The sequence below is a fragment of the Schistocerca gregaria genome, chromosome 1, assembly GCF_023897955.1.
Source record: "Schistocerca gregaria isolate iqSchGreg1 chromosome 1, iqSchGreg1.2, whole genome shotgun sequence".
Taxonomy (NCBI): Eukaryota; Metazoa; Arthropoda; class Insecta; order Orthoptera; family Acrididae; genus Schistocerca; species Schistocerca gregaria.
The window spans coordinates 348,566,594-348,594,001 of NC_064920.1; the positions used below are offsets into that span (position 1 = coordinate 348,566,594).

Genomic DNA, 27,408 nt, shown 5'->3' on the forward strand with positions numbered 1-27,408 from the left:
GGCTAGTGGGTAGGTTTTGGAGCTCAGTGGCAGGCAAGGAAAACCCACGTCTGAAAATTTTTCCCAAGAGAGCCCTATGCCATTTCTCAATTGTAAATTATTCGCAACATAAAGTCCACCAGTAAAATCTCGGAGAGTGACAGAATTGAAAGACTTATTATACCAGCACCACAGTGCAAATTAAACCTGTGCATTGAAAGAAAGATGGTAACATAGAATGTTCTTGGACTACTTCGACGGGAAAACTTGCCATAGTAGAAGGAGAAATGAGTGCGAATGACTTCGGTATTCTTGGGTTTAGTGAGCCTCACTGAAGAGGAAGTGGCCATTTCTCGACCCAGGGGAGAACACTGTATTTTTCTAGGGGTAGTGACCAAACAGAAACGGTGTTGCAATAGTCGTTCCTAGAAGTTTGGACAACCATGTTATGAGTTATGACTCCGTTAATGACAGGATTATGTCTATCAAATTGACTGTTTCTCGGTGTAAACGCAGCATCACTCACGTCTATGCCACTACTGCTGAAGCATCCCTTGAGGAGAGAGAGGAGTTCTATGAACAACTAGAACAAGTCTTTAGTAAGATCCCCAACAAAAAACAGGCAGTAATTCATGGAGACTTCAATGCTAAAACTTGAGATACTACACAAGACACGCAGTTATAATCTGTCATTGGACTTTATGGTCTACGTGACAGAAATGGACGATACAGGTACTTACTAATTTTCTGTGTTAGTAACGACAGCCGGTCGGAGTGGCCGAGCGGTTCTATGCGCTACAGTCTAGAACCGCACGACCGCTACGGTCGAAGGTTCAAATCTTGCCTCAGGCATGGATGTGTGTGATGTCCTTAGGTTAGTTAGGTTTAAGTAGTTCTAAGTTCTAGGGGACTGATGACCTCAGAATTTAACTCCCATCATGCTCACAGCCATTTGAACCATTTTTAGTAACGACATAAGCGCCTGTAACACTATCTCTCATCATTATCCAAGGGGAATGTAAGCTTGGATGTCACCTGCGGATAGATTTAGAAAACAGACTGACTTCATCTTAGTGTGAAGACGTTGGAAAACTTCGGTCTTTAAGTGTAACATCTTTTCTGGAGCTGACTGTGGAAATGAGCACATTCTGCTGTCCATGAAAATGCAGCTTATGCTCAAAACCAACTTCAAGTGTGGAGAACGAAAAGTATCACTCACAAACTAGGAGCGTAAGACCAAAACTCTACAACGTGAAGCCTGGTTAAGGAAGGTCTAGCATCACAAACATGGGACCGAATGAAGGACGTCGTTTCCTTGTAACGTCCGACATCACAACGTCCACAAAGAGCAAAAAATCATTGAATATCACAGTCCACACTAAAGTTAATTGAATAGCGAAGCAATGTGAAAAAAACTAGTATCCACACTACCCACGATCAAGACATATATTACAACCAGTACAGAGAAATACAAAGTAATCGTATAAAGGACAGGTCACACATTATCTGTGATGGGGTACAACAACATCATTATCACAGTCAAGACCGTGATATCTTCAAGAAACTCAACAGCATCACCGGCGAATATAATTCTCTTACGTGGGTATTAAACAATGAGAATGGCAACTCTATAGGAGACAAGGAAGATCCTGCTGGAGGTGGAAAAAGTAATGTGAAAAGTTGTATTCTGAAATTAACAATAATATAGACAGTCACGCAGATGAACAACTTACATCGGAACTTATAATCTTACGCAGCGAAATAGAAAAAGCAAGGTGTTGATGTGCTGTATTGAATGTGTATAAGAATGTGGAAAACAGAGGAGTGGCCACAAGACTGGTCCAAGTCTCTCTTCGTACTCCTACATATGAAAGGGTCAATAAGGAACTGCTCCAATTACCGAAATACTTCTCTCATACACCATGGAAGCAAAATTTTGACCCACTTCTTGAAAAAGGGCTCGAAGCCGCATATTCTATCCCACATATACACAGATAAGTTTTGTTGAAGCGAAAGGAACTCATGAAAAAATTTTCATCCTACGACAAACAACTGAGAAATCGCGAGAGCTCTGTGCTCCTGTTTTCATCTGCTTCCTTGACTATAGTAAATCCTTTGACTGTGTTGCTGGAGAAAGTTGTGTTAGGTGCTTGCACAGTTCTCTGTCCCACCATACTTGACAGCACTGATCAGAAGTCTGTACACTAATCAACTCGCAGTTGTGAAGACACGTGCTGGTGCATCTGGTTAATCTTCAATGCATCAAAAAGTGTCAAGACAGAATTGTGTTCTATTCCCGCAACTGTACAACATCTATGCAGAACATGACGTTAGGAATGTTCTTGATGGTTGGCCTAAAGGCATCTCAGTTAGTGGTAGATCTGTTAACAACCTCCGATTTTGCTTATGACACCGAGCTTTTAGCCAGCAGCGAAGATGAACTTGCTAAGCTATTAACAAAAGTAAAGAATATTAGTTTCTCAAACGGATTAGACATCAATCACAGCAAGTTCAAACTCATGATAATTGATCGAGATGCACAAGTTCAACTCGATGGTCAATAAAAGGACCTGAGAGTCGTGCACTCTTCCATCTATCTTGGGTCAACCATCTGTGTGAAGATGAGATAAGAAGAGGGATCACGCTAGATCGAGTGGCCATGGAGAAGCTACCATGATCTGGCACAGCACAGCGCTAACTGACATTGCAGAGGTCCGGCTTCTTGAGAGGTTTATGTCTTCCGTTTTCTTTTATGGTTGCGAAACAAGGCCCCTTAAGGCCAAAGATAAGCAGCGTATCGGTGCATACGAGCTTTGTTGCTGGCGCAGGATGCTTCGCGTGAAATGAACCATAAGAAGTACAAATGCGACCATTACTGAGTATCTCCAGGCGCCTTTCTTCTCTTGTCAACCAAAAATGGTCCAGTTCTTAGGCAGTATTGTGAGAAGAGATGGAGAAAATCTAGAGAAAAGAGCCTGCGGTGAAGAGCAGCGGGCGGGTGGATAGATCAAACCAATATCACCTCCATCCTACCTCTTCAGCAGGCTCTAACAGAAGCTAGCAACATTTCGGTATGGAGACGCTTGATTAATGGGATCCTGACACTCAGCAAAGAGCCCAATGACTTGTGATAATGATGTTCATACTTACATACGTTTTAAATTCTCTTTTTGTCCTTGTTTTGTCATACGCTACTGTATTAGACATTACATTATTTTCGTTAGGCTATTTTGTGTTGTAATTAATATATACAGTATGTAATGTATTCAATCTGAAGGTAAGACGATATCCAAACAAAGATTGGAATAAGAAACAGTTTGGTTTAACAAATAATTAAATAGGTGGTATTTGTTAGTTGCAGTTATGTAGCGACTAGTAGCTGTTTCATGCAATGATAAATGAGTCTTATTTTACCGGTCTAAGGCGCTGCAGTCATGGACTGTGCGGCTGAGCCTGGCGAAGGTTCGAGTCTTCCCTCGGGCATGGGTGTGTGTGTGTTTGTCCTTAGGATAATTTAGGTTAAGTAGTGTGTAAGCTTAGGGACTGATGGCCTTAGCAGTTAAGTCCCATAAGCTTTCACACTTTTTTTGAACTTATTTTACTTTTTTACTCAAGTCGGAAGAGAGGGTCCCAGGTGCGTTGTTTGTGTGTGTGTGTGTGTGTGTGTGTGTGTGTGTGTGTGTGTGTGAGGGCGGAGGGGGGGGGGGGGAGGGGGTGCAACGGGCGGCGCTACATTACGTCCTAACCCTGGGGCCACATGACTGTACGCATTCCGCTTCTAAACAGTCGCTTCAGTTTAAATATTCATTTATTTAGCATATGGCTACATCACAAAAAATATATGATATAGTATTTAGCAAGAGTTCTCTAAGATTGTCTGGTTGCCATCATTTTTATGCTCGTTTAGAACTGCCCATAAGATACGTACAGGGGGATTAGGAGATTAAACTGGCAGACGTTAGCAGCAGGTATCACCGTCAATGTAAAGAGTTCGTATGTAATGGCTGATATGATAAACGTGTTACTACACTCCTGGAAATTGAAATAAGAACACCGTGAATTCATTGTACCAGGAAGGGGAAACTTTATTGACACATTCCTGGGGTCAGATACATCACATAATCACACTGACAGAACCACAGGCACATAGACACAGGCAACAGAGCATGCACAATGTCGGCACTAGTACAGTGTATATCCGCCTTTCGCAGCAATGCAGGCCGCTATTCTCCCATGGAGACGATCGTAGAGATGCTGGATGTAGTCCTGTGGAACGGCTTGCCATGCCATTTCCACCTGGCGCCTCAGTTGGACCAGCATTCGTGCTGGACGTGCAGACCGCGTGAGACGACGCTTCATCCAGTTCCAAACATGCTCAATGAGGGACAGATCCGGAGATCTTGCTGGCCAGGGTAGTTGACTTACACCTTCTAGAGCACGTTGGGTGGCACGGGATATATGCGGACGTGCATTGTCCTGTTGGAACAGCAAGTTCCCTTGCCGGTCTAGGAATGGTAGAACGATGGGTTCGATGACGGTTTGGATGTACCGTGCACTATTCAGTGTCCCCTCGACGATCACCAGAGGTGTACGGCCAGTGTAGGAGATCGCTCCCCACACCATGATGCCGGGTGTTGGCCCTGTGTGCCTCGGTCGTATGCAGTCCTGATTGTGGCGCTCACCTGCACGGCGCCAAACACGCATACGACCATCATTGGTACCAAGGCAGAAGCGACTCTCATCGCTGAAGACGACACGTCTCCATTCGTCCCTCCATTCACGCCTGTCGCGACACCACTGGAGGCGGGCTGCACGATGTTGGGACGTGAGCGGAAGACGGCCTAACGGTGTGCGGGACCGTAGCCCAGCTTCATGGAGACGGTTGCGAATGGTCCTCGCCGATACCCCAGGAGCAACAGTGTCCCTAATTTGCTGGGAAATGGCGGTGCGGTCCCCTACGGCACTGCGTAGGATCCCACGGTCTTGGCGTGCATCCGTGCGTCGCTGCGGTCCGGTCCCAGGTCGACGGGCACGTGCACCTTCCGCCGACCACTGGCGACAACACCGATGTACTGTGGAGACTTCACGCCCCACGTGTTGAGCAATTCGGCGGTACGTCCACCCGGCCTCCCGCATGCCCACTATACGCCCTCGCTCAAAGTCCGTCAACTGCACATACGGTTCACGTCCACGCTGTCGCGGAATGCTACCAGTGTTAAAGACTGCGATGGAGCTCCGTATGCCACGGCAAACTGGCTGACACCGACGGCGGCGGTGCACAAATGCTGCGCAGCTAGCGCCATTCGACGGCCAACACCGCGGTTCCTGGTGTGTCCGCTGTGCCGTGCGTGTGATCATTGCTTGTACAGCCCTCTCACAGTGTCCGGAGCAAGTATGGTGGGTCTGACACACCGGTGTCAATGTGTTCTTTTTTCCATTTCCAGGAGTGTATTTAGAGAGAAGTAGCGACTATCGCTCCAGAAAAAGGAATTGGCGCCCAGGTAACCAACAGGCTGCCCACATGCAGTTCCATCACAGCCGTCCATTATGACGCCCAGCGCAGCAGACGAAGCAGCAGTCGATTTGGAGAATGAGCGCCAAGAACGGGTGTACATAAAGTCCGGGAACACTACCAATCATTTATTGCACAAGAACCAAACATTGTACAGACATCATACATATGTCATTTTGAAGAGAAAGCGTGAAAGGTTTTTTTCATGTATACCGCCACGGTGTAGTTTGGTCATCTGCCGATAGTCAGCGCTAGTCGAAAACAACGGGAGTTCAGGTTCGGAGGAAGCTTTCTGTGTTTCGGAGTTTGACAAAAACAAGTGTGCTACAGCTGTCCAACGGATTTTTGGAACCAAGTACAGTAGGAAGAAATCAACATGGAAGACTATTTACCACTGTAACAACAGATTCGTTACGACGGGCTGCTTGTGCCCGGCAAAGAGAAGCGGACGTCTCAGCGTGAGTGAAGTGAATGTGGAGTGCATATGACAGACATTCACAGGGAGTCCAAAGAAATCTGTGCGTCGTGCATCCAGTGAACCCGAAATGCATCCAATGAAAGTGTGGAAAGTCCTGCAACAGAAGCTGCCTATGAAACCATTCAAAGTGGAGCTAGTGGAGAAGCTCAATGACGGCGACAAAGACACGAGTTTTGGGTTTTGTTCGCAGTTGCAACAATTGAATGCAGATGGGGATGGCATTGTTCATCCTTAATTTTTAGCGACGAAGCCACCTTTCACACTAATGGAAAAGTGAACAGGCATAATTGTCGAATCTGGGGTACAAAGCATCCACAGGAATGCACTGAATCTGAGTGTGATTCCCCAAAGATAAATGCTTTTTGTGCCTTGTCACGTCGAAAACTGTATTGGCCATTCTTCTTCGCCGAAAGCACTGTCACTGGATACTCTTACTTGGACACGTTGCAGCAATGGCTGACCCTCAAATGCAATCAGGCTCTCCGTTCATCTTTCAATAGGATGGGACTCTACCCCATTTTCATCGTGAAGTTAGTGGGTACCTGAAAACAGACCTGCCGCATCAATTGATCGGACGTGCTACAGAAGGGGACAGCTGTTTCATGAAATGGCCTCCCCAATCACCCGGTCTCGCTTCGAGCGACTTTTTTCTGTGGGGACACATTAGAGATCTGGTGCATGTACCGCCTCTACCACGTGATGTAGCAGAGCTCCTGGAGAGAATACGGGAAGCGACTGCCACAGTCGGCAATGCCATGCTGGGATGGGTATGGCAAGAATTCGATTACCCTACTGACGTTTGCCGGGTCACTCATGGTTCGCACATCGAATGTTTTGAAAAAAAAAAAAAAAGAAAAGAAAAACCTCTCAGAGTTTCTCTTCAAAATGCAGTATGTATGACATCTGTACAATGTTTAGTTCTTATGCAATAAATAATTGAAAGTGTTCCCAGTCTTTATGTACACTCAGTATATTTCATGGCAGTCAGCTAGGCACAATATCTAACAATAAGACCGTTACATCTAGGGTTGCCATATCTAGTTGGGTCCTCGACGGGACCTTCTGACACGGGGATGTAGAAATGCAGTAAAAATATATTTGATATAATTTAGGACACAGTTACATGGAACCTGTTGCGGCAGTAGTAGTTGGTACTCCATATTTTTCGGAATATTTCACCTTTTTCAGCAAGTCTTTCTTCCCTTTTATTTATTTATAAAACCCCATGCTAGTCAGCTTGTAGTTAAACTGGCCCAGTATGATAGATTCCACAGTCACTGGTAGCAATCTATTTCCTTCATCAGTCCATTGGGTCGACATAAGCGAAAATACTCTTTCCACAATGGCGTTGTATGCGAGAGTAGAAAACAAATACTCGCATAACTTTAGCAGTTGGCATTTGCATTCAGGATTTTCGGTTTTCTTAAGAAAGTGAAGCCAACTGCCTTGCCGCAGTGGTAACGCTGATTCCCGTCAGATCACCGAAGTTCAGCGCTGTCGGGCTGGACTAGCACTTGGATGGGTGACCATCCGGGTCTGCCGAACGTTGTTGGCAAGCAGGGTGCACTTCAGCCCTTGTGAGGCAAACTGAGGAGCTACTTGATTGTGAAGTAGCGGCTCCGGTCTCGGAAACTGACATACGTTCGGGAGAGTGGTGTGCTGACCACATGCCCCTCCATATCCGCATCCAGTGAAGCCTGTGGGCTGAGGATGACAGGGCGGCAGGTCGGTACCGTTGGGCCTTCCTGTTCAGACGGAGTTTAGTTTAGTTAAGAAAGTAAAACTACGTTTCTTCCACGAAGTGTTTAGACTTTCATTCTTCCAAGTCACGCTTAGTTTCTAAAAAGGTCTTCAGATACATATAATCCTGAAAACGATTCTCGCTTGAAATCTTAATGCCATTTTAGTCACGTGGGTAATAGTGCTTTCAGTCATCACCAATCTGGAGTTTCAGATAGCGCCATTCGGTCGAATACTTGACATTTATTACAAGGAACAGCCCATTTCTCTAAGTAATCAAATGCTATAGTATAGAAAGACATTGTCTGTTCATTAGTTTCGAAACCTATTGCGTGGTTAGGGTTCTCATTCTATAATTTGTTCAAATTCACCTTGTTTTGCATGCCAATAGAATTGGTAGCATTTTTTTCATTCAGACGTGTTTGAGTGTCGATTAATATATTTCTTATTTTAGTTATCGAGACTTTATATGTCTCCATGCTATCTGTGAGACAAAGTTGCCAACATATACTTGTTGACATAAATATAACTAACTGAGGCTGTATTTACATGCTGCACTAACGAGTGGCGTTACTACAGTGCTTCAGCCAAGCTCGTAACAGTATTTTGCAAAATCGGAACAAAGTTGGGTCTTTCTGGGATGTCGGGACAAGAAGGTCAATAAAGGTGACGATCACGATACACCGGGACGGACGGCAACCCTAGTTACAGCGCGAAAATATGTTGTAGCTTTGTAAGTTCGGTTTCGAAAAATCCAAAAGAATCGTCGGGGATAATGTGCATGCACAGCCGCTCAGAGTAAAACATCAAAAGTGTGAAGGAGTCACATTTTGGTCAATTAAGTTTTCAAGTTATCGCGACGGCAATAAACATTTTTCATCATTTTCCCATTCATCCTGTGCAACAGGAATGAAAGCGTAAAGAATCGCTGGCACTCATGCAGAAACAGCTGAAACATACCAACTAAACCGACTACGGTACCCAAATAAAATTTCAAACTCGAAGATCAGACCGTATTCTAAACATAATACATTCTGCGATTACTAGTACCCTGTAACATTCATTGTTATCACTTCTGTCCATGTACAGTAAATCATATACACACATCAAAAAAAGTTTTGCATCACCTCGGTTATCAGAACTCCTGACTGTGGAAATTTTATCACAGACATAGTCCCTTTAACTGTTCAGATATGTCACTAAACCCGCCCAAAGATGTAAACTACCATGCCGCGCCTATTAGACGGAGGGGTTCCGACAGCCGATCAATTCCAGGAGGTACACAGCTCGTGTTGTCTGTAGTTCAACAATGCCTAGACGGTCAGTACCGCGGTTAGATCGCTTCCGCATTGTTACGTTGTGCCAGGCAGAGCTCTCAACAAGGGAAGTGACCAGGCGTCTCGGAGTGAACCAAAGCGATGTTGTTCGTATATAGGGGAGATACAGAAAGACAGGAACTGTCAATGACGTGCCTCGCTCAGGCCGCCCAAGGACTAACACTGCAGTGGACGGCCGCTGCCTACTGATTATGGCTCGGAGGAAACCTGACAGCAACGCCACCACGGCTGCATGATGCGCAACTTCACTCCCGACGTCCATCTTTGCAATCAAGACACCATGCAGCGCGGTACAGATGGGCCCAACAACACGCTGAATGGACCGCTCAGGACTGGCAACACGTTCTCTTCACCGACGAGTGTCGCATATGCCTTCAACAAGACAATAATCAGAGACCTGTTTGGAGGCAGCCCGGTCAGGCTGAACGACTTAGACACACTGTCCAACGAGTGCAGCTAGGTTGAGGTTCCCTGCTGTTTTGGGGTGGCATTATGTGGGGCCGACGTACGCCGCTGGTGGTCATGGAAGGTGCCGTAACGGTTGTACGATACGTTAATCCCATCCTCCTATCGATAATGGGCCCATATCGGCAGCATATTGGTGAGGCATTCGTCTTCATGGACGACAATTCGCGCCCCCATTGTACACATCTTGTGAATGACTTCCTTCAGGATAACGACATCGCTCGACTAAAGTGGCTACCATATTCTCCACACACGAACCCTATCGACCATGCCTGGGATAGATTGAAAAGGGCTGTTTATGGAAGACGTTACCCACCAACCACTCTGAGGGATCTACGCCGAATCACCGTTGAGAAGTGGGGCATTCTAGACCAACATTGCCTTGATGAACTTGTGGATAGTATACCACGACGAATACATGCATGCATTAGTGTAAGAGGACGTGCTACTGGGCATTAGAGGTACCAGTGTGTACAGCAGTCTGGACCTCCACCTCTGAAGGCGGTGGTACAACATGCAATGTGTGGTTTTCATGAGCAATAAAAAGGGCAGAACTGATGTTTATGTTTTTCTCTATTCCAATTTTCTGCACAGGTTCCGGAACTCTCTTCGTAGAATAAATCAAAAAGGATGAGGGGAAAGTGGAGGTGGTTGTCAAATTTTGAGGTATAGTGTTCTCTGATTCTTTCGACACGAGACTCTTGAGAAATACCAATAGAACAAATAAAAGAAAAAAGAAGAAAATGATGGAAATAAAAATTTTGGTATGAAACGGACACATACTGACGCTTTTATTTTTGTAATAAACAGTGTTCTTGGCAGATAAAAAGCGGCCTTTTGGATTTTTTTAGTTTTGTAGTCTACGGCAAATACTGACTTATTACATCTCTTAAGATATCGGATTTATCATTTCAGTGATGTGTTTTTCATCTATAGTCTGAGAATTTCCGCCTTGAGCAAATGGAGATATGTATGATTCTGCTGGGATAGCAATTTCCAAAACGTTTTTATGGAAGACAGCTTTCGACAGAAGAGGCTGTACATATTCCAGGTTGTTGAACGCTTACTGCAAATTGCAGCTTATACGAAATTTAGGCGGTTCCAGGAATGAGTCTATTTTTACATGATACCTCAAAACATGAATGGAGCTCAAATCTGAAACACTTAAGAGACACCTACAGGCCCCAGAGCTATATTTGGATGTAGCGGAAGGAAAAGTAGAAAAAGAGCTTAGGACAGTCGAGATATTGTTTCTGAACTGGAAGTGTAGAGCGAAACGTTGGGATCTGTTACGATTAGAATGCGAAATGAAGCTGGTAGAATTTACCAGTAATAAAAAGCAAGAATGATTGGGGTTGACGAATGCGCCTCTATTCTGTGAAGTTAGTAGAGAGGATACCAATAAATTTTTCTGTGGGAGAACGTTGTCCGAGAGAGGTCCAAAATCGCCTGTGTGTGCACACGCACACACAAGCACCTATCGGATTACTCAGAATACACCTTGTTAAGAGCGTGATTATCCACAGTTTCGGTTTTTGAAGGTACCATAATCAGGAGTGAGCAGAGATGTTTCGGATCCTATATCTCACTTCTTCCACTGACCTCCCCAATTCTGACGTCAAGGAAGTAACGTTTTTTTCCCTATTACTTTTCGTTACTTAGTCTTTGTTGTCCTTAATCACATTCTGTTCTAATTATGCTGATTATAATATTCGATAGGTAATTGTTACGTTGAGGTCTGTGGAACATACATATTTTTGGGATCTGTTGCTCCTGAACTTCGTAGTTGTTCTGAGTTTTTGTACAGCCTCCACTGATTTCAACACGAAAAATAATCTGTAATGCTACCTTGTGCTCGGATTGCCACAACCCAATCTTCCACAACTGGCTAATTTTATTTTATCAACTTGAATTTTGTAAGTATTGTAGTTACTCCTATCTGTACTTAATCTTTGAGCTCCTCACCATTTCGAGTATCTTATTGTATAACAAATTGTCGAAGGCTTTCTCTTTAACCATTTACTCTGTGTACGCATTGTGGGTTTTCTTTATTCTTCGTTTCCTATGAACATAGTAATTCGATGAAGAAGCAATATCGGTCTCTGCCACAGATATATACTTTCAATTGACTTTGCGTTTTCAACGACTTCAGTCTGCAGATATTAACGATACAGATAACCTAAGAGTATGGAGCTGCAACAACATAAAGTTAGTATGGACTTACTACGCGATCTACAATGGCGTATGTCAAGACTGTTTGTGGTACGAAATTGGTCCCATGACATTTCTTGATGGCACAAGTACCGAAATAGAAAACAGAAAAATCTCAAAATGAAATGCTGAATATCCTGCTTTCAGTTATTTCTTTGCAAGAAAAGGCTAAAACTGTTGCCAACGTGGTATCACTGAAAAGAAGAATAATTTAAATCTTAGAACTAGTGGCGCTGAAAAGCAGGTGAAATTGCTAAAACTCAAATATTCTGCACGGACCATCGCAACTTCCTTTAAGTTTCTGTACCGAATTTGAAAGTGAATTAACTGCTCTCTTGACACATTTAACCCTAATTTACTGCACATTCTTGGGGAGCTGTTTCCAGTGATTAGAAGTAAGCAAAGGCCACACTTATGAAACAGAACAGGTAACACTCATCAAAAGAGAAGGTAGCAAAACTGACTCGAAGAACTATTGTGCTCTGTCAGTCAGTTTTATCTGTAGTTGAGTTCTACAATGTATTCTGAGTCCCAACAGAATTACCTATTTAGAACGAAACAGCGTTCTGGGTATGGTACCGAGTGATAACGTTAAAAAAAAAAAAAAAAAAAAAAAAAAAGCTGCTGCTGCTGGAGAAAAACGAACGTTTCGGCCACGGTTGCAGCGGCCTTTTTCTGGGTCTAATTGACCACAATCTACATTCTTAGTGTTCCTAATACATATTTGCCCATCCACTCATTACTCGCGCCAACTAAGGTGACGATTCCCGTAAGGGTTCGGGCAACCTGTGCGCATTCGCACATGCGAAGGTCAATGGCCGGGTAGCCTTTAAGTATGTATATGAAGATAGTAACTATTCCCGAAAGAACAGATACCATTGATGACAGTGCAGCTTCTCTACAGCTACAGTTGGGAAAGTGGGTCTCACGGGAAGCGTGCAAGGGATAAGTCCCTCCAGTCGCGCTATTCATTTGTGTCCTCGGTGTCTCAGATGGATAGAGCGTCTGCTCTGTAAGCAGGAGATCCCGGGTTCGAGTCCCGGTCGGGGCACACATTTTCAGCTGTCGTCACTGAGGTAAATCAACAACACCTGGCGGCAGCTGAGGTTTCGATTAATTATCATTTATTCTAGAGAAGCTGCGCGGTCATCAATGGTATCTGTTCTTTCGGGAACAGTTATGTCCGGAAATATACTGTTTGGATATAAAATAAGTTTGGAGATCCGATCATTTTCAAATTTCCCGCTTCACGGTACGGTACGCTATTGCAGAGCAACACCGACGTGTGTATCGAGAACATTTTCCGGATCACATTAGTCCATCGCATACCATTTTCGTCCGACTACAACATGTGAGAGAAATTGGTACGTTCACGACTAAGAGGGTTGACTGTTGCGTTCCATGGCCGCTCACCAGTGTTTGTGGACCGTGAGTGTGGAAGCATGCGTCGCCGGCACAACTTGTGCAACGAACAGCAGAGTCACAGAATCGAGCCAGTCCTGCAGAGCACAAAGGTCGGAGCTCATTTGTCTCCGCTGTGTGTGTACCAAGATTTGAAAGTGATCCAGTCTTCAAACTTATTTTATATCCAGACGGTACGTTTCTAGACCTGCATCCCGTATCTATTATGTCCCCCCTACTATCCGTAGAAGCCTATAACAGCAACTGTGAAACATACTGCGCAAAACGTGAGTGAAACGGGAAGCAACATTAACGTGAAAAGTGCCTTCAGCCACGCACTTTCATGTGGTGTGTACAGTATAAATGCAGGTGTCGAAGCAATAGCTGCAAACGTGTTGTAAACTTCTGCATCTTATGAAGAGGTCTGGGAATATGAAAATGCATAAACGAAAAGCTTTCAGTCGAATTATGAGAATTCAAGATCTGATGATCAAGTAATGGTTTAGAAACCGAAAAGAATTTTTTTTTCCATAAATGACGCACACACGCCAGGCAGCGACTGCAAGTGAAACATTCGGTGCGATAGTTGTCGGGGCAACCGCAGAGGGCCGTGGCATTTCCTGTCAGCGGAAACTCGCGGTTCCTTGAATTGGGCACCACAGCAAGTAACTCACCTGGCACGCAGTGTGACGCTGACCTGTTCGTTGCACGTAACCTAGGATTCTCAGGTAACACAAAATAACATAAATTCTTTACTGTTTAGGAATTTTTGTTTGTCAGTTAGTGACACTTACTTTCAGTGCTTGTGGCTGCTTCGTATATGCTTCGTTCGCTCGACATTGTGGCGAACAGAGTGTGAACAGTGCAGCTACGATACTTTTTTCGGACATTCTCGTTTGACAGTTATCTTCAAACTTGGTGGTACTTAAAATTTTTAGTGTTAAAGGAGAATGTAATATCATAGCACAGATTTTATGTCATATTCTCAAAAAATTATTATTTATTTGTTGTCATTTAGGAATGACATGCCACCTCGTTACTAAGACAGGTCGCACTTTCACAATAGGAAATTGTACTTGTACAGAGTGTGATACTTGTTAGTTCTTGCTTTTAATAACTATTAATAATATTGCAGTTTTAAGTACTTATACACCTACAAGTAATTAAGAAATGAAAAAGCTTAAAATCAGTGATTCATGAATGGATATTTCCTGGAAAATTTAATGTCGATATGAGTAACTTACAAGAAGAGGAGAGATACTGCGAGCCACCATTTCGCCTAACGTCGACGTTTTAGTTAGGGGTCACTTGGAAGTGACTCCTGTTACAGTGTTTGTCACTAAGTTTCTGCTTCCGAAAAAATTTGTCACATTCATGATACATGATCCACCTCGGACAAGGTCGAATCGTTAGAACCCTCGAAATTTATGAAATTTATTTTTATTTGAGGTATGCAACCTAATGGTTTCCAAGAAATGGAAGAATTATTTCTATCAGTTTCAGGTACGTATTATGAGGAGGAGGTGGGAGTGCTCTTGCTGAGTGTGGCGGCAGCTACGTTTTGTAAGGCGTTCCTGATCACAGGCAACTTTGATGTGCATGGGTTCAAATCTAACTTCTCCCAATTCTTTTTTCTTCAGTTCTTAGCACTATAATGCAGAATATATTGAAACATATTGTCCGTTTTGGGGAGAGTGAAGATGAAAAGAGAAACCAAAAGTGCTGCGTCATTTCCCCCTCCCCCTCCTGTTTCTCGAACACTGACCGTTTTTTCCGTGTCTTGGAAAGCTCAGTGTGTCAGGTGGTATGCATCATAGGAACAGGGAAAGTAGACACATAATAGCTGATCACTTTCTTCCTCTTCTTTGCAATAGCATTTATTTAAAATAATATATAAATTTGGTGACAGTTTCCATACTCTTGCTAAAGAGAACTGCGACATACATTGTAAGAAGTGCAATCGGAACCCACTCTTGGAACTTTGTGACTTGAACGCAATTCATGTACCACTTGACTGAAGCTGCAGTTAGTACGTCCTTATCTTTGTCAAGTGTATATGCAATGGATCTAAATCCTGGAAACTGTTAAGCTGCAGGCATGATGTGTGAATACAACTTCCTTATTTGAGACTCTTCTAAAAAGTCCACCTGGCCCAGAGTCATGGCCTTTCATCTTGTGTTTTTTTTTTTTTTTTCAAAAACAGAAGCGTTGTGATCTAAGCCTCTTTGCAGGAGTTGCTTTTCAGTGGCCCCCCACTAGTAGCCCCAAGTTCGTCCCAGATTGGCCTCTCCTTGTTTGTTCAAGCTATAGTGTTTTGCACAAGGAATACGGTATTTCTAGTGCCCTATTTTAAGATACAAACAACAGCTAGAGTAGTTATAGCAGGAAAGCCTATAATCTTATAGCTTACAATGACGGTCTTTTATAGCTCACTGTTGAGGTGAAGCGCTAATCTCTGAAGATTGTGTTAGTTGACCACAATATTATTAGGCCTGAGTGTAAGGGCGCTTCGGTTGACTTATCGTGAGCCAGCGCGCAGTCGAGATTGATAGTATATGCACAACTGACATGAAAGGGTTGACAGTGCGATGCGCTCTCTTTGTCACCACTGGACTTGTTTACTTTAACGTCATCACGTGTTTCCAATAACGGCCAACTGCAATATGTTTTAGTAATAGGACCATGGAAGTGTTAAGTCTCTGAATTGTGGAATTCCATTATTAAATACTTCGTTCCAATAAGAACCTACATAGAAGTATATGAAAAAGATTAGCTCATAGGCGGCCGGTGTGGCCTTGCGGTTCTAGGCGCTTCAGTCTGGAACCGCATGACCGCAACGGACGCAGGTTCGAATCCTGCCTCGGGTATGGATGTGTGTGATGTCCTTAGGTTAGTTAGGTTTAAGTGGTTCTAAGTTCTAGGGGACTGATGACCACAGATGTTAAGTTCCATAGAGCTTAGAGCCATTTGAACTATTTTTTGAAAATAAAGATTTCATTGCCATCAAGGCACGGCTTAGCCCATGTACTGGAAAAGTATCATACGTCATTAAGTCGAGAAGTAGGCCAGAAATGTACCTTTCCACTTTTAACCTAATGCAGGATTTATACACTGGCAAAGAACCAAAAATTCTCGGATTTCCCGGTCAAAAATACTTTCTCCCAGGTGAAAAAAAGTTTTCCTTGTTTAAGTGGCGCAAATTTTCCCTCAGGATTGTCAAACTTACCATTCCTTTAAATGGTTAATGTGTCATACACCGGCGAAGAGCTTTCAGATACTTCAGAAAACGAACACGCTTGGAAAAAGAAGACTCTTTTTGGAAATATCTTCACTGTACAGCAACATGTATGTTGCATATTTTCGTATAACGAAAGTAGATATTAGAGTTCAACCAAACACAGTACGTCATCTTCCGAAGCATTGACATATAGTTTACGATGCACTTTTGTAAATTAGTCATAGCTCGTGTCACGTGATCTCGCCAGCCGATGATAGCAGAGCTTCAGAGCATAGCGCACGTAATGTAGTCAGCCTATCGCAAAACACTCACACAGTAAAAGTTAAAAGTTTTAAATTAATATACACAGTGTAGCTGCAAGAGAAGCTAAACTTTCACATATAATATTAGGCTCTTTTTCGTGCGTTAAACTTTAAGATACATTACTCAAATGTGCCAGTAAAATTTTAAATAATGACGTAAATGTCTGGTCTTCTTCTAAGTGACTGGCCTTCAAAGAGTTAAGCTGTGATTTAAGAAATTCAAAGGACGTTCTCACACGCAACATGATTCATCTTGCATAAAATGAAATTTACTTTGAAAGTAACACTTTTCAATCCCTCATTCGCAATATGTTCTCGCGACCTGTTACAATTCGTTTCAGCATTAGTCAGAGCACCTGAAAACCGGCGTTTCTGTGAGTGCGCAACTACGATGACTTCGGAAGCCCGTATCTTTGCACGTATATAGCATTAAGAGATCTTGCATAGCGTTAAGAGAGCTTACATTACGTCATAAAGAACATCAGATGATACTCAGACAACATCGGAATTTTGTAAATCATACTAAAATGCATAATTTGCCTTAATGTGGACATTCGTATGTCCAGATCAACAAAGCTTTTCTGTGTGGTTTCCTGGATGCAAATTTTCTTGCAGTATCAGTACTGTATTCTCATGTTTCGTTGTTTCAAAAAATGACTCTGAGCTCTTGGGACTTAACATCTTTGGTCATCAGTCCCCTAGAACTTTTTAAGCCTAACTAACCTAAGGACATTACACACATCCATGCCCGAGGCAGGATTAGAACCTGCGACCGTAGCAGTCGCGCGGTTCTGGACTGCGCGCCTAGAACCGTGAGACCACCGCGGCCGGCTTTGGTTGTTTATTACGGCATAATGCCATATGTGCTGAAAGATGTAAACGTGCATTTGAAATTAAGCACACAGTTGAAATTGGCCAATGGTGTGGAATGAAACACTTTTTCAAGCCTCTGCGAGAAAGACTAATAAAAGGCAAATTTCTTTGGCAAATCGACAAAAATAACTTTGTTGTTCTGCAAGACGATTAATGATTGACTGCCAAAAACGTGGAAATAAAATCAGGAAACTGAAAGTAACAACAAATTTTAGCCTTCCGTAATTATGTGATTGTAGTTTAATTCACTTGATTGCTTCCGGCCACAGAATTCTGTTTTGTTTTCATTTGACGTGAAAGCCGTAAGTGAAGAGTAAACAGCAAAATCACTTAAAGTAGAAACTGGGCACGTGGAAACTACTCAGGCTACTCTGCGAACGTGCGAATCTGGCAGCTTGGGCGCGCCAGAAAAATGTTTCCGGGTAGCATCTGGCTTCTTGTCTGCTACTGCTGATACAGCCAACAGCCACACAAAAGCGGGAGAAGGTAATGCTCACACGCAACTGAAATGCGCATGGCCATGAGCCCGCTGGCAACTGTTCAGGCGACCTTATTGCGAACAGTTATGAAGTCATGCCCATCGGAAGCAGTTTGTTGTTATGAAGAATTGCATAGTCTTCGTCCTAAAGGCTTTGACATGTTTTGCTGTTGGCAGACGCTTGTGTGTGCATTGTGTTTCGTTGTTGTAAATGGCGCATTTCCTTTGGGCACCTTCAGTTTTAATTTGATTTTTTGTCTCGTTTATGTTTGATGGCCGCAGCATTGTTCTGCAGTGGCTGGATACGGTAAAGTTCTTTGTAACAGTGTCAGTTCTTACCAGTCAAAATTACAAAAATTTAGCTGAAAACTAGAACAATGAAAAATTCCCGGAATTCTAAAAAAAAATCCCGGATTTTTGCTGGTTTTCTTCCTGATAAAAAACTCCTGGGTTTTTCCCGGATTTCCCGTGGCATATGCGCTCTGTAATAACATCTTTATTTCTGGACCTAAGGAGTTTGGGAAAGCTTTGCACATATGTCATGTAAGCAGCACTCTGCTCAAATTTTTGAGTTGTATTCTTCTAATAAAATTTTTTCGAGTTCCCAGGCGTATCAAGTGGTTAAAAACTCACGAGCTTGCGGCCGGGTACCCCTTGGCCATTGTCAAGTGATGCGTCACTATGGAATGTTCGCAAACTTCCATGAAATCAGAGCAAAAATAGATTAAAAAGACTCAACAAATTCCACTACTAGGTAATATCAGTGACTGCGGCGAAAATAGGCTAACTTCCGATTTTAGCAGACAACGTTCTTCTCCGCTTTCCTTCTTTTTTTTTTTCTTCAATGATTCACATTGACGATCTGTCCCGCTCCGTTCACGGCTTGTCTACCAACTGAAATGCACTGCATTGTAGAATATTTCAAAGTTCCATTCCGTGACACAGTCAGTCGACCTTTATGCAAGACATCCAAAGCATAATCCAGCTACACAGTTGTAAGTTTTCTACTTCTACATCCAGATGTTTACTCTGCAATTCACAATTAAGCGTCTGTCAGAGTTCATCGAACCACCATCAAGCTATTTGTCTACCTTCCCACTCTCGAACGGCGACGGAAAAACGAGCACTTAAATCTTTCCGTTCAAGCTCTGATTTATTTTATTAAATGATCATTTTTTCCTGTGTATAGAGAGGCCAACAAAATATTCCCACATTCGGAGGAGAAACCTGTTGTTTGAAATTACATGAGGAGATCCTTTCGCAAAGAAAAACATCTTTGTTTTAATGATTGCCATCCCGATTCTTGTATCATGTTTGTGGCGCTCTCCACCTTATTTCGTATGGTGAGGCCAAGAAGATCTTTAAGGCCATGCAACCTCCTGTGTTTTCCACATCTTTCGCTTCCGCTCTCAAAAAACCGGTACAACTGGCCACTGTTGCTACACAAACGGAGTTTGCTAGTGTTAGCACTAAAACCTGCGCTTGCCAGTGCACTTGTGCTGCTGCGGTTGTTTTGCAATCTGCGGCTCTCCCCGCTACATCGGACAAGGCCGTGGTTGCTGACATTGAGGTACTTCCAGCCTCCCCCCATATGGCGCCTTCTGCCCAGGCGAGTCTACCTCCAACTGTTGACAAGGCTCTGCATTCCAAGCCCCCCAAGACAAAGCCTCAGAAGATGAAGGTTCTGCCACCTGAGGAGACTAGTCAGCGTCGGTCCGATGATGATGCCATCGTACTGTCTGACATCTCCCGTGGGTCGTCATCGGATCTTATGGACATTGATGTCGACCGGGGGCGATCTTCTCGCCCCAGGAATAAATCTCCGGCCAGTACGGTCTCTCCTCCAAAGCACAGAGGCAGGGTGAAAGTTCAACCACCCTGATCACTGGCTCCCATATTACAGTGGAACCTGAATGGTTTCAGGACGCATGTGGCCGAATTACAACTCCTCATACGAGAGTGCCCCTTGTGCTTATGTCTCCAAGAGACACATTTTCGGGCCACTGATTCTCCTTCTTTACGCGGCTATACCGTATATCGAAAAGATGATCTGACGGGGCAAAGGGCAAAGGGTGGTGTTGCGGTTTTTGTCGGTGACGTGCACCCCTCATCTGAGCTCCCTCTCGTCACCGACTTGCAAGCAGTTGCAGTTGACATTCTTGTGGGTCGGAGGCTCACAGTCTGTTCTGTTTATTTACCACCTCCGGATGCGATAGACACTGAGGCTCTCATGGACCTTCTTAGCCAACTCCCTCGCCCGTTTCTTCTTCTGGGGGACTTCAACGCTCATAATGTCTTATGGGGCTCTCCGACTACTTGCCCCAGGGGTCGCATTCTGGAAAGCGTCATGATGTCTGAAGAACTGTGCCTCCTCAACTCTGGTGCTCCCACTCATTTCTGTACTGCTTCCGGATCGTCATCTGCTATTGACCTTTCCTTTTGCTCTCCAGCACTCGCGGATTCTGCTCTGTGGGAGGCTGCAGCTGACCTCCATTCTAGTGACCACTTCCCCCTCTGGATTCGCCTCCTGGATGAGGCTGTGGCATTACCAGTGCCGCCCCGGTGGCACCTTTGCAGAGCTGACTGGACACTTTTCAGCCAACTGGCTGTTTTGGAACACCGTGCCAGCGTCCACGAATGGGTAGACCATGTTGCAGCCGTGATCTCTCATGCTGCTGAATTGTCCATCCCACGGTCATCCGGTCATCCCAAGAGGCGTCCTGTCCCTTGGTGGACCACTGAGTGCCACTCAGCCATCCGCGCCCGCCGTGCAGCACTGCGCCGCTTCAAGTGCCGTCCCTCAGCTGACAATCTTGCGGCCTTTCGAGTGGCAAGGGCCAGAGCGCGGCGGGTGATTAAAGAGAGCAAACGACGGTCATGGCAATCGTTCTTGAATTCCATCTCTCGCTCCACTAGTTCTACGAAAGTATGGGAAGCCATCAGGAGGATTTCCGGGAAACTCAGCCAGCTACCTGTCACGGCATTGCTGCATCAGGGATGTCTCCTCACGGCGTCGAGAGACATTGCCCAGACACTGGCCATGCATTTTGCGGAATCTACCGCCACTATTAACTGTGATCCAGATTTCTGCCGCTACCGCACTGCCGTCGAAAGGGGTCATTTGGACTTCCGGTCTCTAAATTCTGAACCCTATAACTGCCCCTTCACAATGTGGGAACTGGATTCTGCGCTGTCTGTGGCTCATGATACTGCGCCTGGTCATGATCAAATCCGGTACAGCATGCTGCGGCACCTGTCGCTGCCATCCAAGGAAGTTCTCCTGAACTGTTTCAATATGATATGGTTATCTGGCACGTACCCTGACTCGTGGAGGGAGGCAATTTTGATTCCCCTCCTCAAACCAGGGAAGGACCGAACGCATCCCAGTAGTTATCGGAGTATTGCCTTGACGAGCTGTGTCGGGAAGACGTTGGAACGCATGGTCAACCGCCGCCTGGTTTGGCTGCTCGAGACCAGGCAGCTCCTTAGCCCCTCTCAGTGTGGCTTTCGGAGATGTCGTTCCACTATAGACAACTTGACCCTGCTTGAGGCCGCCATCCAGCAGGCCTTTCTACGTAACCAGCATTGTCTAGGGGTCTTCTTTGACATTAATAAGGCGTATGACACTACTTGGCGCCGCCTTATCCTCAATCAACTCCATGAGTGGGGCTTTCGTGGCCGTCTCCCCATCTTCATTCGGTCCTTTCTTTCTCACCGCCTCTTTCGGTATCGGGTTGGTAATGTGCTATCGGATTTGTACGTGCAGGAGAATGGTGTTCCTCAGGGCAGCGTTTTAAGTGTCACCCTCTTTGCCGTTGCTATTAACAGTATCACGTCCACTATCCGGAGTCCTGCCCAATGCTCCTTGTTTGTGGACGATTTTGCTGTTTTCTGTTCTTCCTCCAGTCTTGTCAGTGCTAGTCGGCAGTTACAGCTTACGATAAAGCGCTTAGAGGCATGGACTGCAAAGACGGGTTTTACCTTTTCTGCAGACAAATCTGTGTGTGTTCATTTTAATCGTTCTCGGCGTCTTTTTACCTCCCCTGAATTGCGTCTGAGGGACACCGTTCTTCCTTTTAGAGACACTGTGAGGTTCCTGGGCCTCACTTTTGATTCCAAGTTGTCGTGGTTGCCTCACCTTAAAGACCTCAAGGTGCGGGCCCTGAAGGCACTGAATATTTTGAAGTGTCTGAGCCATCGGTCCTGGGGAGCAGATCGGGCGCGTCTGCTGCAGTTTTATAGGGCTTTCGTCCGATCGCGTCTTGACTATGCTTGCACCGTGTATGGGTCAGCAAGGCCTTCGTATCTGAAGATCCTTGACGCAGTACACCATGAGGGTATCAGGCTGGCCACTGGTGCCTTCCGTACCAGTCCCATCCCCAGCCTGTGTGCTGAGGCAGGGGAACCGCCGCTCGCCATCCGGCGGAAACTCCTCATGGTGCGACGGGTGTGTCATTTCCTTGCCTGTCCTACCTCCCCTGCGTACCCTACCGTTGCCCGACCGCCTATGGAACGTCTCTTTTTCCAGTCGTCCCAGGGCAACAAAACCATTTGGGATTCGTGCCAAGCATTTGCTTGAGTCCCTTGGTGTGGAGCGTGTGGCCCCCCAACGACAAGGTTTTACTCGCCTGCCTCCCTGGTTGCTCCAGAGGCCCAGCGTCCTCTTAGACTTGTCGGAGAACCGGAGGAACTGCACTCCGGCGTTTGTTTTTACCTCCTTGTTTTACGATATTTTAAACCAGCATCCGGACCATGTACCTGTATTCACAGATGGCTCTAAACAGGGGGACACTGTTGGTTGTGCTGTTGTTTTCCCTGATCGAGTCGTCAAGTTACGGCTTCCTGCGGTGTTTACCATCCTCGATGCCGAATTGTTTGCAATACTGCGGGCATTGGAGCAGATGAGATGTGTTCCCAGTATTAAGTTCCTCATCTGTTCTGACTCCCTGAGTGCCCTTCAGACCATTCAACACTTGTACCCAGCGGATACGGTCGTCCAGAACATCCATGATGCCCTACTCCACCTGCAACGGCAGGGGAAGGAGGTTTCTTTCTGCTGGGTGCCGGGGCACGTGGGTATTAGGGGCAACGAACTGGCGGATGTGGCTGCCAAAGATGCATGTTCCCTCCCTCACGTTGTTGAATGTGCCGTCCCCCTCCATGCTGTAACCTCCCTTTTGCGTTTTCGTGTTATGCATCAATGGGAAGAGGAGTGGTTGGCAGTTTCTGACAATAAGCTGCGTCTGGTAAAGGCCACTACGCGACCATGGCGTACGTCCTACCAGTCATACAGGCGGGATGAGGTTCTCCTCACTCGCCTCCGCATTGGACACAGTCCCTTCACGCATGGTTTTTTACTCCGGCGGGAGGACCCCCCAATCTGCAGTGCTTGTGGCGTCCAGATTACTGTCCGCCACATTTTACTTGACTGTCTTTTATTCTCTGACCAGAGGGCGGTGGTTTCCTTGCCACCGGATTTGCCCTCTATTTTGCAAGACGACGCAGCGACTGTGGTTGAGGTTTTACGGTTTTGTGTCCTGTCCAATCTGTTGCCTCGGATTTTAGGGAGAAGGTTTTAATGTGCTGCTGGGTGACTGGCTCACCCAGTTTTTAGGTAAGAGGTCCGCCAGTCACGATTACCTCCTTGTTTCACTTCGGTATCTGTTCTCTTTTCCTTGTGTTTCCTTTCCTTTTTTAGTGTGTTTCTTCTCCTCTTGTTTTGCCTCTGTATGTGCGCATTTGGAACTGCATCAGGCCTGTGTCTTTTAGCCGTTCTCCTTGTTCGGCGTCCGTCTTCGTCCCTTCACCGCCTGTGTTCCTGTTTCTATGCGCTTGGGCGCTGATGACCACGCTGTTTAGCGCCCGTAAACCTCAAACACACACACACACACACCTTATTTCGTTATAATACAAAACGAACTGTCCTCCTCTGAACTTTCTGTCCTCCATCAATCCTCTCTAATGCAGATCCCACACTGCGCGGCAATCAGAAGGCGGAAATACGTAGTATGAGCAGTCTGTTTAGTAGACCTGTTGCATTTCTGAGTGTCCTGCCTAAATCGCACTCGTTGGTTCTCTTTCTGCACAACTTTATCTACATAATCATACCAGTTTAAGTTATTCGTAATTTTAATCTCTAGGTGTTTAGATGAATTTACAGCCGTCAGATTTGTGTGTTTTACCTTGTAATCGTATTTAGCGGATTTCTTCTAGTATTTATATGAATTAGTTATTTAACGTCAACTACCACTTTGAACAATATACAGACATCATGTCTGAATTATTTTGCAATTTGTTTTGATCATCAGATGAGTTTATAAGCGGTACATGGCATCGTCATCTGCAAACAGTCTAAGTCGGCTGCACAGTTTCTCCTAGGTTAAAGTTTTCGTTACACAGACACAAAAATGAGATGATTCTCGTGGTGTGGAAAATGTCATCTTTTATGTACACCAGAAAAAGCAGGGGAATTAAAACACATCCACGAGGAATGTCAGATATTAGGCCTACATTTGTTACATTCGATGACTCCCTCAATTACTTAGAACTGTGATCTTTCTGACACGAAAACACGAATCCAACAACAGAGGCGATACGATGTACACATACAGTTTGATTAGAAGTCGCTTGTGAGCAATGGTGTCGAGAACCCTCTGGAAATCTAAAAATAATGAATCAATTAGATGTCCCCTGTCGGTAGCACTCATTACTTCTTGAGAATGAGGTTGTTGTTGTTGTTGTTTCATAAGAACGATCTTTCCTGAGTCCATAATGGCCATTTTTCAATAAATCGTGTTCTTCGAGATAATTCATAGCGTTCGAATATAGTATATTTTCCATAATCCTACTCCAAATTTACGTTAGCGATATGGTCTCCAATTCAGCAGATTACTTCTACTTCGAGTATTGGCGTGTCCTGTGCAACTTTCCAGGCCTTGGATCGGATCTTTCTATGAGCGGGAGTTGCATAGGGTTGCTAAGTATACATCTATTTTATCAGCATACTCTGAAAGGAACCTGGTTGGTATACCTGGTATACAATCTGGAACGGAGGCATTTATTGTTTTAAGTTGCTCCGCTACTTCTAAGTTGCTAATGTTGGTAGTTCATGATTCGAATTCTGGAATATTTACTTAGTTTTCTTTTGTGAAGGAAGCTGTAACGTCACCATTATCGCACAGTGAAGGTACTGATGGAGTCTTGCTGCTGGTGTACTTTACATACGACCACCATCTCTTTGGGCTTTCTGCCAGATTTTGAGATAGTTTCGTTACGGAAACTATTAAAAACATCTGGCATTGAAGACGGCGCTGAATTTCGAGATTCTGTAAAACTTCGCCAATCTTAGAGACTTTGCGTTATTTTTAATTTGGCATATTCTTCCGTTGTTTCGGCAACAATGGTCTCACTTGTTTTGTGTACCACGGGGGATCAGTACCATCTCTTGTTAATTTGGTATACATCTCTCAACAATCGTCGGTACTATGTATCTGAATTTAAACCGCACCGGGCAGCCGAAGTCCCTAGAAGGGGACACCTTTGTCAAAAATACCATGCGTTCATTTCATTTCCTTTCCTTTCATTTCATGCCAGATTAATACCTCGTTTTATTTTCTGTAACGAGCCGCGCCCACGTTGTGGTTGCGAAGCCTTACAGAGAGTAGCACACATCCTGGTAGAATATGTCGTCCTTCTGGCTCGCCGTGCTGAGTATGGTCTTCTGGATTCTTTGCCCCCCCCCCCTATATTGACCGAAGGCTCGGCTAGTTAAAGTGGTTCTTTTTTTTCCTCCCTGAAAGTGTATTTTTTGTTATCAGGCATAATGTTTTAAGCTACTTGTGGGGTGGAGATGTAGTGGCTGGAGTTGGATGACTCCCGCCGCATGCTGGATGTGTGAAACCCCCGATCCTACCTTCTTTCCAAGCACCTGCCTGGATCATCACTATTTTAATTTGAATTGCTTATAGATGCAGCCAGCCCGCTTTCTGCCGCTCCCTGTTTTCCATTTTAAAGGTAGTGCTCCGATGATTAGTGTCTGTTCTTAACGCCTTGACCTTAATAGATTGGGGGGGGGGGGGCGAAAAGGGGGGAGGGGGGAGGAGGACAGAGGGACGGAACTGAAAGCCCAGGAGGACACTAGATTCGCCCCACTCACATGCTGACCTGGTTATTTCTCTCACCTTGTTGCATTATTGACTGTTCAACTGACAACCATTACTTTTCTAACATTCTCGTTTTTTCTGTTAACGAATCTCAAGGCTACAGGTAATCTTTACTGTGTCTTCGTCCTTAATCGGGTTGGCGGGTGTCGTATATGGGTAGGGTTCCTCTCGCCAGAGATGAGCCCAGGGAGACTGGTCTTCTGCTCTGACCTACAGATATGAACAAAAATGTGGAAATGAGATAAATATATGCTTGAATGTAAATGGAAATGCCTAGCTACTCTTGAAGGTTGCGCTGTTGTACTTGACCGCGAACGACACCTGTGAAATATATTCAATACGTTGAAAGTGTCAGTTGTGGTGTAAACATTGTTCTGTGTAGTTGTAAGTGCGTTCTGTCAGAGCTCATTGCATTCAAATGTGAGCAAATTGTTGATGCTCGTGTAGCAGGTGCTTTCGTAACCAAGGCAGCCGAAGTATTTGTTGCCATATAAAAGATTTATGCCGCATACAGGAAAAATGGAAATCATCATCCTCACGGACGAAAGTGTGTTAAATGGACATAAGACAGTCACTGGAGACGGTTGTGACAAAAAATAAGAGAACTGAATATCGCACTCGCGATTCATGTCAGCACCAAATAACACGAAGGGAGCTTCAGAAGGCAGGGAACTGCAAGGCGAGCTGGAATCCCAAAACCATTCAACAGTGATGTTAATGCCCAGAACGGGAAACCGTCCTGCCGAAGCCACAGAACCTAAACTATGGAATAATGAAAGAAAAATTTTCAATTTCTGGCAGAGTTTACGTCCTAAGCGTGAAACATGGCGGAGATTCGATGATATGGACAGCCATATAGTGATATTCCATGGGCCCCTCGGTTGCTCCACTGGGTCGCAATAGTGCCAAGCATTATGTAGCCATTTTAACAGATCATTTCCATCCTACGCTACAATGTTTGTTCCCCAATGGTGACGCAATGTTCCAAGACGTCAGAGCCCCTGTTTCCACATCTCGCACTGTCCAAAACTAGGTTTGTGATCATGAAGATAAACTGTCGTATCTCTTCAGGCCATCACATACACCAGATCTCTCTACTATTGAGCTCTTGTGATCTACGTTGGAGACAAGGATGCGTGATCGTTATTCATCTCCATCAGTGTTATCTGAACTACTATTTTGCAGGAATAACTGTATAAGATTGCCTTGAAAATCGTTCAGAACGTTTGTTT

General features: G+C 44.7%; 1 protein-coding gene across 1 annotated transcript in view; it reads left to right on the top strand.

The window, feature by feature from the left end:
- The first annotated feature begins 13,124 nt into the window (after positions 1-13,124).
- Positions 13,125-27,408, top strand: part of LOC126345189 (uncharacterized) — a 78,170-nt gene continuing 63,886 nt past the window's right edge. The window contains exon 1 of the transcript XR_007565164.1: positions 13,125-13,851. The gene's annotated coding sequence lies outside the window, so the exon portion shown is untranslated. The remainder of the gene's footprint in view (positions 13,852-27,408) is intronic.